Source organism: Vulpes vulpes, chromosome 1 (assembly GCF_048418805.1).
Source record: "Vulpes vulpes isolate BD-2025 chromosome 1, VulVul3, whole genome shotgun sequence".
Taxonomy (NCBI): Eukaryota; Metazoa; Chordata; class Mammalia; order Carnivora; family Canidae; genus Vulpes; species Vulpes vulpes.
In genome coordinates this window covers 182,044,274-182,059,396 of record NC_132780.1, presented here as the reverse complement: position 1 = coordinate 182,059,396, position 15,123 = coordinate 182,044,274, and the positions used below count along the sequence as shown (strand labels likewise).

Below are 15,123 nucleotides of genomic sequence, written 5' to 3'. Positions count from 1 at the left end.
CCTCAAAGAGTTAAAAATAGACCTGCCCTACGACCCAGCAATTGCACTGTTGGGGATTTACCCCAAAGATTCAGATGCAATGAAACGTCGGGACACCTGCACCCCGATGCTTCTATCAGCAATGGCCACAATAGCCAAACTGTGGAAGGAGCCTCGGTGTCCATCGAAAGATGAATGGATAAAGAAGATGTGGTTTATGTATACAATGGAATATTACTCAGCAATTAGAAATGACAAATACCCACCATTTGCTTCAACGTGGATGGAACTGGAGGGTATTATGCTGAGTGAAATAAGTCAATCGGAGAAGGACAAACAGTGTATGTTCTCATTCATTTGGGGAATATGAATAATAGTGAAAGGGAATATAAAGGAAGGGAAAAGAAATGTTGGGAAATATCAGGAAGGGAGACAGAACATAAAGACTCCTAACTTGGGGAAACGAACTAGGGGTGGTGGAAGGGGAGGAGGGCGGGTGTTGGAGGGGAATGGGTGACGGGCACTGAGGTGGACACTTGACGGGATGAGCACTGGGTGTTTTTCTGTATGTTGGTAAATTGAACACCAATCAAAGTTAATTAAAAAAAATATATATATATAGTATGTCCAAAAGAGGCAAATATATAGAAACAGAAAGTAGATTGGTGTTTTCCTAGGACATGATAGTAGGTAAGGTTGGGGCCATGGAAAAGGTTGATGAAATGGGGTGCGACATATGGGCTTAGGGTTTCCCTTTTGGTATATTGAAAATGCCATAAACTTAGATTGTGATAATTTAATACCTAAAAAACATTGAATTGTATACTTCAAATGGGTGAATTTTTTGATATCTGAATTTCTTTTTTTTTTTTTTAATTATTTACTTATTCACGATAGACACAGAGAGAGGAGGCAGAGACATGGTCAGAGGGAGAAGCAGGATCCCTGCAGGGTACTGGCTGTGGGACCTGATCCCAGGACCCAGGGATACACCCAGAGCCAAAGGCAGATGCTCAACCACTGAGCCACCCAGGTGCACAATTACATTTCGCATGTGTATGTGCATGTGTGTATGTCTGAGAGAGAGAGAGAGAGAGAGAGGAGAGCACAAGTGTGTGGGGGGAGGTGCAGAGGGAGAGGGACAAGAGGACTTCTCCCTGAGCCGTGAGTTCAACTCTGTGCTTGATGCCAAGACCTCTGGATCTGACCTAAGCCAAAGGTAGACAGATGCTTAACCAACTGAGTCACCCTATAATATAGGTGCCCTTATATTATATTTCAATAAGGATATTTTTAAAAAGAAAAAAAATAAAAATAAATGCAGTAGAAAAGTGCAATTTAAATTATTTGAGGAGTTCCTATATTCAAAAATACACATCAAACCACACATTTATATTTAGGTAACTGCAATTGTTTAAAAAGTGGAGTATTGTGCTCACTTTGGCAGCACATATACTAAAATTGGAACGATACAGAGAAGATAAGCATAGCCCCTGTGCAAGGATGACATGAAAATTCCTGAAGTGTTACATAATTTTGGAATCGAACCCTAGATCGTGCTCCCAGCTCAGGTGGAAGTCTGCCTCTTTCCCTGCTTGTGCTCTCTCTCTCTCTCTCTCTCTCTCTCAAATGATTAAAAAAAATCTTACAAAAATAAACAAAAAGTGGAGTATCATATGGAATCATTTTTAAAGTAATGTTTTAAATACACATTTCACGTTTTGATAAAATTTTCTGGTCCCATAAGACTGAGATATTTAGTGTTTAAATATTTGCATGGTTTATTGAGTGTATTTATGTTTAAAGATTTTCTTTTATTCATGTGTTTACTTTGATAAAGTGTAGCACTCTTGTGACATATAAAAATTCCCTTTGCCCTTTTTTCTTATGCAAATATGTTGATTTTTCCCTGACATACATCCCCAAATGAGTAACAATTGGCATTTTGTTGGTTTGTTACCATATCAATTTCATATCTTCTTAAAGGGAAAAGATAGTCCAGCCAACCATTCTAGATGAACATCACACTGGAGACCAGGTAATTAGACACCTTTCCAATCTAAAATTTCAATATAAGCAAGTATTTCTATAAAAAGTTAAAAACAAACAAATAAGAAACTCAGGTATCCTTCACCAACCTAAGTGAAGCATGCATTATTATTTTCTATGGTACATTAAACACATGATTATGTATAACAGATTTACACCACCATTTTAATAGCACATTGTTTTAATTAGTTAAACTAAATTCTGTTCATTGAAAAATGTTGTGGCAGATTGTCTGATGACACTTCATTTTTCCTTATTATATTTTTAATAATATTTTATTGATTACATGGAATACAATTTTATCTCTGTGATAACAGATCTCACAGCAAGAAATTCTTCATAAATACACGGAAAGTGTTATCTTTGCTAGCTTTTTAAGACACAATTCTGATTTTGTTTTAAAGTTTTAAAAACTTTTCCCTATAGTTGGAAAATGAATAATAAGAAGAAAAACAGTTGTTAAATTCAGGGGGAGTGGCAGATCTATCAATATTTAGAGTAATCAGTTTTATCACTTTTTATAGGTTTTTTTTTTTTTTTTTTTTTTTTGTGCTTTATACCATGTTTTGATTGAAGATTTGGAACTGCACTGAAGTCTTTGGAGTAAATCTGCCTTAACAAACAGTGCCAGGTTTCTCTTGGTCTAATTTAGTTCTCTTGGTGGTGGCTAAGCTTGTGTTTCTGGTCTGAACTTTGCTTCTTAAAGACTTTGTCTGGATTAAGAAAATGATTGACTAAAAAATGCAAAATCTGGGCAGCCTGGGTGGCTCAGCGGTTTAGCGCTGTCTTCAGCCCAGGGCCTGATCCTGGAGAACTGGGATCAAGTCCTATGTCAGGCTCCCTGCATGGAGCCTACTTCTCCCTCTGCCTGTGTCTCTGCCTCTCTCTCTCTCTCTCTCATGAATAAATAAATAAAATCTCTTAAAAAAGCAAAATCTTATAACAATTATATTAATATTATTTTATGAGTCATATTAAATATATTAATTATAATTATATGAATGCCCTTTTTCCAGATTATGGGATCATTATATTACTTACTGATATTTGGTGCTTTCTCTCTCTTTTTCTCTCTCATTAGCATACCTCTTCTGTATTATATATTCTGTCCTCTCAACTTTTGGATACATCTGTCTTAAATATTCATTGTATTTACATTTTAAGCTGGGTAGCTAAATTGTTCAGTGGAAACATAATTTTTACTATGGATCCACATGGCATAGGATTTATGAATAGTGGCTAATATTTATGAAGCTCATTTATTTTTTTTTAGTTACCATTTTATGCTAGACAAGAATAATTATATCTTTGAAAATATGGTCTTTCAACTCTCTATGTTCAGGCTCAACAATCTATATGGCCTATGGTCAAATCACATGCAGGTTCTTAAAATGCCAAACAAATTTGCTCCAACTCATTTTAATGACTGAGAGTAAATTGCATGCTTTTAATTTCAAGTAGATAATTATGTCATATAGAACATCTTATGTTCACCATCTGCTCTCCCTTTTTTATAAAAAAAATCATTCCTTGACCTACAACTACGTTATTATTTTTGTACTTTTCATGCACAGTCTCCAAATTTTTCCTTTAAAAAAATTACTTCAGTTGAGAATTTTGTTCCCACAATTGAAAAGACGTTTCTATTTTCCAAGTCTTATTAACACAAGATCCATGCCCAATCCAAAGTCAGCTCTTAATTCTCATCAGTCACCAGCATTTAACCCAGATGACTATCCTCTTCTTCTGAATCCCATTCTCTTGATCCTGACCTCTCTCCCTGCTCTTGCTCCTCGTCAATGTTGAAGCTTTCTCTACTTTATGATCACTGTGGTCAGCATAACCTTGGTGTCAATCTCTGGCATCCTTTCTTCTCTATGTACTCTATCTCCTTAAAGGATCCCATCAAGTCCCCTGTCTTTATATATCATCTTTATTTATATCTCTATATAAATATATAATTGTAATTTATACCAATTTATATCTCTAAACTCTCTGAACTGATGGCTTGTCTAAATATCTGATTTATAACGCCAACTGCCTACTCAATTATCCCCTTGGATGTCCCAAAGGTATTTCAAATTTAACATGTTCAAGAACAGACATTTGTTCATCTTCATCATACCTAATCCTCCAGACTTTTGCTCATATTAACAAATCATAATATCATTCTTCCACTTGCTTAGGACAAAACCCCCAAAACATATCATCTACCTTCATGCTCTTATATACCACATCTAATCTACCTGGAAAAGTAATCATGCCTTTATTCATTATACATCTCAAATAGATCACTATTTACTGCTCCACTGCTATCATCCAAATACAAACTGTTATATATCTTACCTGAATAATTGCAAAGGTAACTGATGTTTCCACTTCCATTTTTACCTACAAGTCACTATATAATTGAAAGCAATTATAACCAAATGCACCAGATTAAGTCACTTCACCATTGCCTGCTCTGTGATTGCATTCCATCTTATTCAAAGTAATACTTACAACTCAGCATCTTAATGTGACCTAAAGGTGCCACAGAATCCAGCCTACCTAACTCTTCTGTTCTGCAACATCCTATTATTTTGCTTTAGCCACAATAGATTTCTTGCTCCACAACCCAGGTTTGAAATTTCTTTCTTCCAGACTCTTGTTTAACTAATTTATCTCGGAAATTATTATAAGCATTCCTTATCTATCTTGTGTAAAAGAACAAATGACACCAAGTTGTGATTATCCTTTTCTTTCTTTCTTTTTCTTTCTTTCTTTCTTTCTTTCTTTCTTTCTTTCTTTCTTTCTTTCTTTCTTCTTTTTTTCTTTCTTTTCTTTTCTTTCTCTTCTTTTCCCTATAGACTTATCAATATAGTTAAAAAAAAACCTACCTAGAATTATTTCAGATTTGAAAGATCCTTTATTTTCTTTTCCTTTTTCTTTTCTTTTTTCTTTCTTTTCTTCTTTTCCTTTCTCTCCCTTTCTTTTTCTTTCCTTTTCTTCCCTTCCCTTTATTCTCACCTTTTCAACCAAACTTCTCTTGTGAGGAGTAGTAGAGCTATAGAATGAGAGGAGGATTTATTTGAGCAGTAAAGAACATTAATTGCTTAGGGTAAAAGACTTATATGAATAGTCCAGGCAATTTCTCATGTGAAGCAGAGCTCCCAGGGGTGAGGGCCAATTTAACTTCCTTCCTATCTCAGACAATTGACATAGGGCATGTTATAAGAGAAGGCATTGAACAAATATCATATTGCTCTCTAGGGTAGTCCCAACTGGTAGTCCTGTAAAATCATTTTTTCAGCAAAATCATGTTTGCTGAAAACTGACTTTTCACCATACCAGAGCTCTTTATGAAATTCAAAAGGTAACTGAGTTGCATCATTGACCCTCTTCATTCTTAAATGTTTACTTTTATTAGATTCATTTAAAAAACAGTAATGTACCATATTATGCTTTGCATGGAGGAATGGAAGTTGATGCTAGCATTTCAAATATTAAGGCCTACAGAGAATAAATACTTGGAGGAGGAGAGAGGAGGGTCATATTAGGCTCATTTAACAGTATTCATTCAAGCATGTTCTACTTTACCTCAGGGCATGCTTGTAAAGATGGTCCCTGCTGAGTTTAGGTCTACACATCACTTGTTATATCTAGAGGGAGAGACAGTTAATGATTTTATATACCCCTTGCTGTGCACAGAATCATATGTCTTCTCAATCAAATGATACAGATAATTAGTAATTCTAATAAAGACTTAAGCTTGACAAATTTTGCAGAATTGATTTTAATTTGTTTGCAGCATGTTTAAAATTCTTAAAGATCTATGGCAAACTTTATCAATACAAAGTCTAATGAAGAACACACTTGACCTTGCTGTTGTAAAATAGATATTAATAAATTAATCCAGGAGCTACTCCCTCTCATCTTTGGAATCAGATTTTAGATCTTTAACAGAGTTTAACTTTTTGTTTTCTAATTTTCTTATCTATGATATAGAAGTATTTTGTCAGTAGAATAAAGATTAGTAATTAATATAGCAAAACTATTAAAAAAATTAAAAATATAAGAAATTTATAGCTATTTTATTATATTCTAAAAATCTCATTGTTGTATTTTATAAAGTGGGATAAATGACAACTATGTGGAATCAAGTTTAATTAGTTTTTATTAATGTAAAACTTGGGAAAAAGAGTACAGATATAATTTTATTGAAGATAATCCTTAAATCACTTAGAATGTAGGATAACATTAAAGATACGGCATACGAATTAAAATTCATCAGGCTAAATTTCTAGTATTTAATGAACTCTAAGAGTGTTTTCTGCTTTATTTTATTTTGTTTTCCAATGGATTTCTAAACAAATGAATTACAGAAACATAAAGCTTTGCCTTGGATAATTCAGTAACAATAAAGATTTTAAGCATCTAAGTAAGAATCCTTGTAACATTATACATGGGTTTACCTTTGTTTAAATCAGAATTTCCAAAACTCGTTTCAGTATAGTATATATTTATTTATTTAAATTATGTACAATACTCCTTTAGCAGGACATAGACTGGCAAACAGAGAGAAAAATATCATTGCTTCTTTGATTTATTTTAAAGAGAATACTATGGTGATTATTGTTGAAAACTTTTACTTTCTTTTATCATGAAGGGAGAAAATGGAAGCATCATTGTTGTAGATATTTGACCACGTTTTTTAACACAAGAAAGATTTGCTTCATTATTTTCCATGTACTTTATGGATTACTTTTGATTCTTATTTCTGTTTAGTTTCATTCTTACTTATGATATTTTTCAAAACGCAACACGATAAAAATTTATTTTTTTAATTTTTTTATTTTTATTTATTTATGATAGTTATATATATAGAGAGAGAGGCAGAGACACAGGCAGAGGGAGAAGCAGGCTCCATGCACCGGGAGCCCGATGTGGGATTCGATCCCGGGTCTCCAGGATCGCGCCCTGGGCCAAAGGCAGGCGCCGAACCGCTGCACCACCCAGGGATCCCGACGATAAAAATTTAAAGCACAATATAAAATCACTATACCACTGCCACCACTAAATTTGTATTAATAATTTAAAGTCACTGTCAGTGACTGTATCTTGGTTCCTTATATGGCTAATTTTTAATGATTTTCGATTTATGAAAAGAAATCAAACATAGAATGAAAAGTGGAACAAGCACATAATTTATATGATCTGTTTCAGCCTATGCTATTTCTATATTATCCTGGATTATTCCTCTGGAATTTCACATCTTTTATTTTGCATATGTCAATTAGCCATTGTATATACTGAATTCTCAAAATAAGTTTTGTTAGATTTTTCTTTCATTGCTGATTTGTTGATAGACTATGAAGAAGCTGTCCAAACTATTCTAGAGGAAGAAAAATATATCATAAAGGAATGAACATATTTATCCTTTCTTCCAAAGAAATAGAACAGGATATTTTCAAATGCATACTAAACATATTTGTGATGCTAAAGCCTAGGGTTTCATTCTATGATCATTAACTCTTCTGGTCATATGCCCATTATACATGATTTTTAAAAAAACAGATTTAGGGCTTTTGATGATAAGGGATAGTGAAACATGTATAGGAAGTATAGGAATCAAAAGTAAAAGTAAAACATGTATAGGAATCATGGTTGGGAGTGGAAGTTGACCCTAAATCTAGGACTTTCCCATAGTAGTTCAGCAGTCTGGAAAAGGCCAATTTACCATAAGAAAGAATCCATGAGGTGGCATTTTATAAATTGAGTGTAGACAATGACTTCTATAAGAACAGTGGTAACAGAAATGATTGCCCAACTGTAGTTCTTGCACTCAGGTGTCCTCAGTACTCCAGGACATTCATATCATTGACTCCTTACTGGAATGTGGAGAAACTTATATCTGTAATTTAATGTCATCCTATAGCATATTTGTGCATCCTGAGCTAAACAGATAACATATTGAACACACTTATCATTTGATATTTTCAAGTTTTAAAGCTCAGCTCCACACATTTTTAGATTGATGTAATCTTATTAATGTGTAAAAGAAATTTTAATTCATGCATGCTTTGTTTCTCTTTGATATTTTAATTTTGTACTCCTTTGTTTAAATTACTTTATTATGACCTTTTCTGAATGACAAGGTCAAAAGTTCAGAGAATTGTTTGTGCTCTAAAGAGAAGTAGATAACACAAGTATAACTATTTCAGATTGTTGACATTTTAATAATTCAGTGCTGAATTTTAAATTAAAAATAAACAAGAGTTGTCAGATTCAGCCAGTTATGCTGGGGCATATAGATCCATGGAAGCATCCAGCTACAAATGCATACTCTTGATTTCTAATAAAATGAACAGATATTTAGACACTTTTCTAGATTTACTGGCTAAAGATAATTTTGAATTAAAATAAGAGGAAATAGGGGCAGCCCCGGTGGCTTAGCGGTTTAGCGCAGCCTTCAGCCCAGGGTGTGATGCTGGAGACTGAGGATCGAGTCCCACTTCAGGCTCCCAGCATGGAGCCTGCTTCTCTCTCTGTATCTCTAATAAATAAAAAAATATTAAATAAATAAATAAATAAAATAAGAGGAAATAAAGAAAGGCAAAATCATGTAATGCCATGAACAACAAAAGAAATGACAAAGGATGGTTTTAGTAACAACTCGAAAAGTAAATCAGCGTTGAGTAGCAAACAGGAACTACGGTAAATGAGAAACAGCATAGTGTACTAGAAAAACAAGGAATAGATCTTGGTGATAATCACAGAAAAACAAAATGTTTGCTGCTACAAGATATACTGAAAAGGGTAAAATAGAATGAAAGGGAAATTATCCAGGGAAGCGAAGAAAGGAAATTATTAATTATTCCGATTATTTTAAAACTCGCATCTGATCACTATTGCTTCAGAACTTTCACCTGCTCTTAGTTCTCCTAGAATTAGTCATAGCTTCTCTCCTAATGTCTTTTATTATTAAAATGGGAATGGTTTTGTTACTGTTTACTATAAAAGTAATCCTTTATAACTGTTAAAAACATCTCCAAACTATATAAAGACAAAAATAAAAATCTTTCTTCATACCACTATCCAGAGAAAATTGTTAGCATTCAATGTATATCTACTAACTTTTCTAACTATCTTTAATTTGCATAGGTATGCATTTTTGTACAGAAATCAATTTTAAATCTATGCACCTAAAATAGGATTAATATGTATTGTATGGTTTTTTTTCAGTAAAATTTGCCTCATCTATTTTTATACATCAAATCAAAATGCTCTAAAGCATTTCTCTATCTTATGGATAGAAATATATTTAATCCATTTGGTTATATTAAAATTGTCTGCTTTTATAAACAATGTTGCAATCAACATATTGTATGAGCATGTCATAGAGTTATTAAGCTCTTTGTTTGGGATGAATTCCTAGAACTAGAATTGTCAATGCTTAGGCATACTTTATATAACTTTACGCATATTTACCAAGTGCCTTCCAAAAATTTTATGCCACATTCTCTCTTTTAGCCCACTGGTTACCTTTTTCTTAATCACCTAAACAGTGGAAGTATTCATTTTATATATATATATGAATATATATATATATTTAGAATCTGTCATTTTTCATGATTTTTTCTCAAGGTTTTATAAGAATTCTGTATATGATAGACATGAATCCTCTCTTTACCACTTATATTGCAAATATTTTTTCTTATATTTCTGCTTTTGTTTTGTTTTTGCTTTCTATCCTTTCGTTTCAATGAATTTTTTATTGTGTTCAGAAGCTGTTTAGTTTTTACATCATTACATTATTAGTCAATTCTTTTATTATAATTGTTTTGGTATTATGCTTAGGATGGCTTTCCTGAATTCCTAAATTAGATACACAATCAGAAGCCATAAAGACTTATATTAAACAAAACATTTACATAACACAAGATAACATGAACAAAGAAAATGTGATAGAGAGGGATATTTTTAGCAGTATGTATAAGAAATGATGAGTAACTATAAGATTTTAAAAATCTTTGAAAACACAAGTATTAAAAACATTTTTCTAAAAATAGATTATTGTCAGATAAACTGCATATGAAAAACAAATGGTTGAGAGATATATAGATATATATAGATATATATACATATGCATGTATGTATATGTATATACATGTAGATATATAGATATATACACATATGCGCACAGTAGGCTGTGCTAGCCATTACTAATCTGTCATTTATTCATCACATGAAAATAAAAAAATTGGTTACATTCAGTGTTGGCAAAAAAGCATTTGAAAAGGAATTTGCTTTTATTTGATGTAAGGTTAAATTAAAAGAAAAAAGAATGGAACAATTTGATTGTACTTATCAAAATTGAAACTATAAATTTGACTCAAATAAGCAACTTCTAACTATTTTTTTCACAAATAAAAATACGCAAGTGTACAATTATATGGACACATGCATTCGATTTTGTATTGATATGATAATAAATTATATATACAGAGAGAGAGCTCTCAATACTTACTGATTTTGGTAGCAATGATACAACATAATTCAAATAAAACTAAGAAAAAAAGAATATATTCTACATGCAATATAAATATCCAGAGACAGATCTGGTTGTAGTCAAAGAGAGGATCCAGGGAGTCCAGCAACATACTCAAGTCACAGTGTCATTTTCTGTGTTTTGAATAACTTATTATTTGTGTTGCTTCTAGGCTGGCTTTCACTAATTAGTGGCAACAAGCTGCCATTAACTTCAGGCTGTATTCAATCCAGCAGAAATATATATCTTTTCACTAATAATATAAGAAAACTTTTCAATTCGTGTTACACTGTACAAATCAGATCATTTGCCCATCTCTAAACCACACACCGTGCCCAGGAAGATTCCATAACCTATTTACTCAGGCTTGAGTCAAGTGACTACACCTGGGTCTTGGGCTGGAGTTGGTACACCCAATCCACTTGGACTGAGGTGATGGCTTAGAAACATGAGTTCTGCTAAAAGAATGGGAGAAATGAATGCTGGAAGCCAGCCCAATGATAAAATGATTGTAAATGTAACTGATAAATGTATTGTTAGGGGAGAACAATACAATTCATAGGATGATATAAATTACATGCTTTTTTATAAAACATAAATAGTAAGCAAAGATTTCCTTAAAACATACACATGTAAAAGCAGATATAAAAAGTACTTAGGTGTATATACAATTGTCAATTGCTAGCTATAACAAAGGGCTGGAATTTGAATGAGGTCTTTTTTATTACTTAACATATTTCTGAATGTATAAAATTTTACAATACTGGTTAATAGGTAATATTTATTGAGATTTTACTATATTTCAAACTCTGTTAACTTATGTTACATGTATAATTTCATTTAATTATAACAAACTTTTCAAGAGGCAAATGTTATTTAGATAATGATTTCCAGATGAGAAAAATGAATAACAGAGACTTAGTAATTGCTCAAAATGTCACTCCAGAGTCTTTATTTTTTAACTATGTGTGTAACTATGTGTGTATATACATAAATATGTATATAGTTATATGCACATATTTATATGCATATTTATACATGTGTACACACATGTATACACACATGTATACATATAAGTAATCATATATTGATACATATATAAAAACCAGTGTATTATTTTGAATCACATTGCTATGTATTATGTTATATTATTATATTATAATATAATATATTTTATTATTATATAGAAATAATAAAATATATTTTGTTCATAGTTTCATTTGATATTAAAAACATTATCTTTTCCCTATTTATGTATTAAAATAATGACCTATGTATCTTCAAGGACTTCTAACACTTGCAGCATTTCATTTAAAATTTTAATCCACATAGAAATGTTGTATAAAATATTAATATAGCCTTACTATTTTCTAAATTGTTAGTAAGTTGTCCCACAAAGTTTATTCAATAATTCCATTTTACCATTAATATAAGTACTTTATTGTTATAATAAACAACTTAAATATAAGAATATGTGAAATACATATTCTGCACCATTAGTCTATCCATTATGAACCCAGAACTACTTACATTTTTAAGAAGTCTTTCTAGAATCAATTTTATATAAATCCATGTGATAGAAGAAATTATGTAAAGGCTAAAACTTCTCAAATCCATCAATACTGTATTTTGATATATTTATACATTTTAAGGTTTTTTAAAAAATATTGACTGCTTACGTAAATGAAAATGGTCTCTCTTTTTAAAGTAGCTCCTTATGTCTTTCAATTAGTTTCAAAATTTTCTTCACACAGTATTTTTCATCACAGTATTAATATCCCAAGGCATTTTACATATTTTAAAGCTATTGTGTATCCAACAAAATTTACACTACCCATTTCTAAGTGGTTATTATTGAAATATAGGATAGCTAGTGATTTTTAATTCTTTTTGTAATATTAATTCACTGAGTTATTATATTTTTAAGTGTTATTGAAATATACTTCATTTACCATAGTTACATCAACCTAAAGTGGTTTTTAGTTTATTCACATGTATAACTATCACCATCATCTAATTATATGTGTCTGGCTTCTTTTGCTTAAAATGTTTTCAAGGTTCAGGGGTGCCTGGGTGCCTCATCAGATTTAGCTAAGGTCATGATCTCACGGTTGTAAGATGGAGCCCAGCCTCAGGTTCCTTGCTGGGTATGGAACCTGCCTGTTTTTCTCCCTACCACCTCCTTCCCCTCCCACCTCCTCACCCCCCGCACGCCCCAACCCTCACTTCTGGTCCTTCTTTCTCTCTTTAAGATAGATAGATAGATAGATAGATAGATAGATAGATAGATAGATAGATGATTGATACAGATCAATCGATCGAACTTTAGAAAAATGTTTTCAAAGTCCATCCACATCATAATATGGATCATTAATTACTTCATTATTTTTATTGCTGAATAATATATCATTGTATGGATGTACAACATTTTGTTTATCCACTCTTAGGAGATGAACATTTGAATTGTTTCTACTTTTTGATTATTATGAAGTTAGAGAAGACTGGATCTGAGTATTGTATTAACTATGTATTTTATTTTCTATAGTTCCATGTCTTGATATTTGGGGCTTTGCTGACCCTAGAGGGCCTGCCTTTTCCAGTGTTACCCAATTTCTAGAGACAGTGAACAATTTTCAAATGAGCATGCTTTTCAAAGAAAAAGTAAGGGTCTAATACCTAGTCACCTATTTTCACAGTCTAGTTATTTCACTACAGCATTCCAAAAAAATATATTTTACAAAAATTTATACATCTTCATGTTCAAAAATTTAATTATAGTTGACATGGGATAATTTTTTTGTTATGTAAACCAATTTCTCCCTTGACCTAATATTAGATGAAAAAAATCAAACTCTAGTGATTTGTTTTTGTTCAAATAATGTTTACAAATATTGGGACAAGGAGGTGGACTTCAAAAATTTTTAAATAACATTTGGATGTATAAATTTTAGGACTAGATGGGGAATAAATATAATTGAGTTTTTCCTCTCCCTAAAATGGTTCTATGAATAATGAGATTGGTATTTGTGGTTTTCTCATGGCCAGGAGGTTATAAAAATGGGCCATAGTGATTCAGATAGATTTAATCTTTTGACCAGGCTCAATTAGACCACACACATATGAATATTTCCAATGTTAGAAGCTATTGACATTCTTATGAATTACTGTGTTGACTACCCATTAATGTGATGGCTATAATAGGCTATTCTAAAACACCCGTTGAACTTTAATTTAGTCTGATTGAAACTGAGATTATAGTTAAGATCTGTTGACTTGTTCTCAGTACAACAAGTCTATTTCAATGGTTTCCTTTAATATATCAAAGCAAAATCTTAATGCGATTCTTGTGTAATAAAGAATTTGGCTGGGTAGCTCAGTGATTGAATGTCTGCCTTGGGTTTAGGGAATGATCCCAGGGTACTGGGATCGAGTCCCTCATCAGGCTCCCCATGGAAAGCCTGCTTCTCTTTCTGCCTATGTCTCTGCCCCCCCTCTCTCTCTGTGTGTCTCTCATGAATAAATAAATAAAATATTTTAAAAAAATAATAATTTGTCTGGTCTTTGTCCCCACTTCCTGGGATGGAAACTCTAAAGCCTAGGTATTGACCCATTTTGGGGACTGTATTTATTATTCCTCATGGTCCCTCCAAGACCACACCTGAGATTATGCTAATGAGGTGACTTAGATGGACACTAATTGCTTTAGGTTGGGGGCTAGTCATAACCAGAAAACCAGCCATATGATTAGAGGATGGTTTTTGTGTCACAAAACATCAGATCAATCCTGTGGGATCAAGTGAGGGCTAGAGGTTCAATTCAATTACATAATTCAATCAATTATTCCTACTTAATAAAACCCAATAAAAATCGTGGACACTCAAAGCTTGGGTACACTTCCAGGTCAGTTATACACTTAATATGCCAACAGGTTGACTCATCCTGATTCCAAAGAGAATGGACTTAGAAAGTTCTCATTTGGGATCCTCTCAGACCTTGTCCTATAGGTCTTTTGGCTTGCCCTGATTTTTAGCTTTTCAACAGAACCATAGTCATAGGTATAGTACTTTCCTAAGTTCTGGGAGTTGTTTCGGTGAATTATCAACCCTGAAGGAATAGTTAGAACACCAAATTTGTAGTCAGTTGGTCAGAAGTGTGTGTGGCCTGGAAACTTGCAGCTAGTGTCTAATTTTAGGGCATTTTGTTTTACCTTAACCTGGGAAGTTTTACCTAACTCCTAGTATTTAGCAAATCAGAATTGGATTACAATAATGTAAAAATATTTTGATTATAATATGAACTACTTAATGAAAATAGGTTACTTAAAGTTTATTTTTTCTTTTTTTTGTTTTCGTATATTTTTTTATTCAAGTTCGATTTGTCAGCATATAGTATAACACCCAGTGCTCATTCCGTCAAGTGCCCCCCTCAGTGCCCATCGCCCAGTCACCCCATCCTCTAAAGTTTCTGTAGCCTCAAGAAAAAATACTGAATAATCCATAACAGGATGAATATTTTTTAAGATATAATAGCTCAGTGATAAAGACATTATGAACAATACATTTTTT

The 15,123-nt window shown here is 32.4% G+C and overlaps 1 non-coding gene across 1 annotated transcript; it reads left to right on the top strand.

Moving 5' to 3' along the window:
- Positions 1–1,410: 1,410 nt before the first annotated feature.
- LOC112923209 (U6 spliceosomal RNA) lies at positions 1,411–1,517 on the top strand. Its single transcript, XR_003235637.1, has one exon. It is a non-coding gene; the product is annotated as a U6 spliceosomal RNA (small nuclear RNA).
- The last annotated feature ends 13,606 nt before the right edge of the window (positions 1,518–15,123 follow it).